Raw genomic sequence first — 4,416 nt, forward strand, 5'->3', positions numbered from 1 at the left:
GTGTGTGTGTGTGTGCATGTGTGAAGTATTTTGGCTACTAATTCAATCTCTGCTCTAGTCGGTGGTGCCTGTTTTCTATCCTCGAGTCCTTGTTGCATTTTTCCTGTCCTCTTAATGTTTGATATTGACATAATTCTTCTAAATTCTTCCATCAGTGGCTTTACTCATTGTATAGACTTCTCTTGATGTTTTTGTATGTTAACGGTCCACAATTTCATTTGAACCCGTATCAGATAAGGATAGTTAAACCTCATGCTTTCCTCCCTCCTTCCTTGGCTATACATCTATTAGCTACACTTTCACTACTTCAAGATTGGCAACATTTACATCCCATTCTGACAACACACCAAGTCTTGGTTCCTCTGCCAGTGATTTGAATTGAAAAGACACAAGCAGATGAGTAACTTTATGTTACAATGACTTCCTCAGGTGTATTTAATGCCTGGCCTTGGAGTGAACTCTGTGCCGTATCTCTAAATTAAAAAAAAAAAGTTTTTATTATAGCTCATTGGTTGCTTAAAATTAGGGTACATTTTATTTGCTGCATTTTTTTTTTTAAAGATTTATTTTTATTTATTTATTTATACATGCACTGGGTACAGTCAGAAGCGCGGGAGGGTGAGAGAATTCACCAGAGCCAGAGCGGGGAGCAGAGCAGGCAGAAGGACCGAAGGACACTGCTGAGGGGAGCAGCGGGCGGCAGGAGAGGTCTGCGCGCCATGTGGGACCCTCCTCCGGTGGCCGGGGAGCAGCCGGGGCTCGAACCAGGCGCTGCAGAGGCTGCGGGCAGCCTTGCAACCCAGCGCTCAACTGCTGCGCCACCGGGGAGGCCCTCTCAATTCTTTTTTGATCTCTCTGTCATGCCATCTATTTCCACCAGAGACTGTCCTCTGCAGCTCTCTGCTTCCTGCTCATCCCCAGCTGCCGACCAGCTCCCTAAGTTCCTCTGAGTCCTGGCTCTTCCCTAGTCTGTCTCTTTCAGGATCCTTTCTCCCTCTAAGTTTCCTTTTGGTCATTTTGGAAATTGACCCGAGTTTTCCCATCTTTAAAAGAAAAGTCTAGATCTCTCTGGGATGTGACTTCAGCAGAATTTAGAAGGCAGCGATGAGCTCATATTGCAAATCTGCCTCAAATGCCCAGCAGCAAGAGGTGTGACACAAAATCAAGGAATTGATTTCATTGTTAATTTCTCGTGACTTTCCCCTGGTTTTGACTAATTATCCACCCTGCAGGCTAGATTAATTTTTGAGTTTAATATCATTATATATTGTTCAATCAGATAAAGGGACCATCAAGGTTAAAACTGTTCTGCGGTCACCACTTTGCTTTTCTCCGAAAATGGAAAGGGTGAGAATTTACTTCTTTAACATTCAAGTTAAGTCCAAATATTGAAATTTTAGAGGAAGATAATTTAATGCATAATCCCTGCTGAGTGCTTATTAAACATAATAAGACCGCCTACTATGGGGGCAGAATTGATGTTTGAATCAGGGCTCTCCTTGGACAATTTTTGCCTCAATTCAAGACATTTTTTTACAAGGGGCAAGCAAATTGGATGTGCTGATGTTCTTTGTAAGAAAAGACTTATAATTTGAGCAGGAAAGCAAGAAATTAAGATGTTATACCTACAAGCTTCTTAGGGGGCTGAGTGGACACTCAGATTCCAGCAGATCTCATGGCAGCTCTGTTCACATGATGAAGCAGATGGGGAGACACATTTTTTTTAAATTATGGGAATAAGTCATCCCAGAAATAAATTTAGGTATGTTGGAGGATATTAAAATCATGTAAAAGTTAAGATGGGGCCTCCCTGGTGGCTCAGGGGTTAAAGTCTCAGTGCTAAAAAGCTATTACCAGCCACTGCGGCACAAGTTCAATCCCCCACCAGGGAGCTGGCCCACATGGCGGAGCAGACCTCTACTGTCTTGCCTGCTGCTCCCCTCAGCAGTGGATTTCAGTAGATCAGCCTGTTCTGCTCCCCACTCTGTCTCTAGTGAATCCTCTCACCCCTGCACCTCTGGCCTATATCCTAGTTCTCGCATGCATAAAAAAAAGTTGAGATGTTTGGCATCAAAGATGACCTTAATGATTTTTTTTATCTATAAAAATTATCATTGATTTTTGTTTTATTTTATTTATTTATTTTATTTATTTTTTGTTCCTTTTATTATATATATATATATTATAAATTTTATTGTTATATTCCCCATACAATTGCAGCCCCCCCATTCTGACCCCAATCCCTCCCCTCCTGCCCCTGCCCCTGCCCCCCTAAAAGTGTCTCTGGTTCATAGTTTTTTGTTGATTTTGATTTTCACTTTCTTATATTCATTTTCCTGGTCCCTTATTTAAGTTTTCTAGATTCCTGCTATGAGTGAGACCATCCGGTATTTTTCTTTTTCTTTTTGGCTTATTTCGCTGAGCATGATCCCTTCCAGCGCCATCCATGTTGCTGCAAATTGCATGTGTTTATCTTTTTTGAATGCTGAGTAATATTCCATGGTATATATGTATCACATCTTCTTGATCCAGTCATCTATTTTTGGGCATTTGGGTTGTTTCCAAAGCTTAGCTATTGTATACAGTGCTGCTGTAAACATAGGGGTGCAGGTGTTCTTTGGAATTGATGTTTCTGTGTCCTTTGGGTAAATACCTAGGAGTGGAATTGCTGGATCATATGGAAGCTCCATCTTCAGCAGGTTGAGGAATCTCCACATAGCTCTCCACAGTGGTTGGACCAGTTTGCACTCCCACCAACAGTGCACAAGAGTTCCTTTTTCTCCACACCCTCGCCAACATTTGTTGTTGCTAGTTTTTTTAATATGTGCCATTCTCACTGGTGTAAGATGGTATCTCATGGTAGTTTTGATTTGCATTTCCCTGATGACAAGTGATGTTGAACATTTTTTCATATGCCTGTTGGCCATTTGCATTTCCTCTTCAGAGAAGTTTCTTTTTAGCTCTTCTGCCCATTTTTTGACTGGATAATTTTCTTTGTTGTTGTTGAGTCTCATCAGCTCTTTGCAGATTTTTGTGATCAGTCCTTTATCATTAGTGTTGGGTGCAAAAATGTTCTCCCAGTTGGTGGGGTTTCTCTTTGTTTTTGTTATTGTCTCTTTTGCTGTGCAGAAGCTCTTTAATTTGATGTAGTCCCAGCTGTTGATCTTTGCCTTCACTATCACTGCTTTGGGTGATGTGTCTGTAAAGATGTCTTTGATGTGCAAATCACGTAGTGTTTTGCCTATATTTCCTTCTATATATTTTATGGTTTCAGGTCTTATGTCTAGTTCTTTAATCCATTTTGAGTTGATTTTTGTGTATGGTGTGAGGTAGTGGTCAAGCTTCATTCTTTTGCATGTAGCAACCCAGTTTTCCCAGCACCATTTATTGAACAAACTTTCTTTGCTCCAATGCATATTCTTTGCTCCTTTGTCAAAGATTAGTTGACCATAAATCTGTGGGTTTATTTCTGGATTTTCTATTTGATTCCATTGGATGACCTTAATGATTTTTAAGGAGTATCTTTGCCTTCATCAACACAAATCTTTGGACAAATGTTAGATCAGACATTCAAGTAATGATAAGAAAAATGACGGGTTTGTGAAATGTTTGACCTGTCTACCATCTTCCTTCACCTACCATGGGGTGAAGAAGGAAGAAAACCTTATCTTTTGCTACCTTCCCAGCCAACAGAGCTAACAGTCCTTGGCAAGTGGGTAGTGGAAGCATCTAGACAGATGTGGATCCAAAGATAATGCGTATCACTTAGAACTTGAAATTGACACATCATCGGTTTCCCCCCCTAATTTATAGCGCAGTAAAAGCGGCCGTAAATGCGGGTGCATGCCACTCTTGCACAGTTACCGTTTTTACGATTTTGACAAGTTCACACTCCTGGCTTTCCCCTCACACTGTCCCGGGCTCAAGTATTTAATATTTAACAATCTGTATTTTATAAATAATAGATGTGCCTGTCTTCACCGCTGAAGATCAGCAGCAGATTTTATTGTTGACAAGAGTGATCGTGTTCCTTCACCTTCTTAACTTTTTATGTTACTGTTAATTTTCCCTCTGTGGCTGAGCGTCGAGGGAGGGGTTCGGGTCATTCTGGAGAGAAGTGGGTTGTAATAATCCAATTGGAACTGGGCACCGGGAGAGGTTTGGAGAACAACGACCGTTTCAGAGGTTTGAGGTCGCAGGCTCTCAGGGGCGCTGAGGCTGGAAGGCACCCGGCAACCCTCCGCCCCCTCCCCGTTTTAGCGAGGCGGCTGCCAGTCCTCATCTAGCTGGTGTGGGGTTCCTGCTCACTGGGGGCAGCAAGGTCCCTGCAGGAGAGATGTTGGTGAAAGGTCTGGCCAAGGTCATAGGATGGAGATGGACGGAGCGGATGAAATTCAATGCAGTCGGTGGAAACCC

Source organism: Talpa europaea, assembly GCF_964194135.1.
Source record: "Talpa europaea genome assembly, chromosome: 9".
In the NCBI taxonomy this organism is placed as follows: Eukaryota; Metazoa; Chordata; class Mammalia; order Eulipotyphla; family Talpidae; genus Talpa; species Talpa europaea.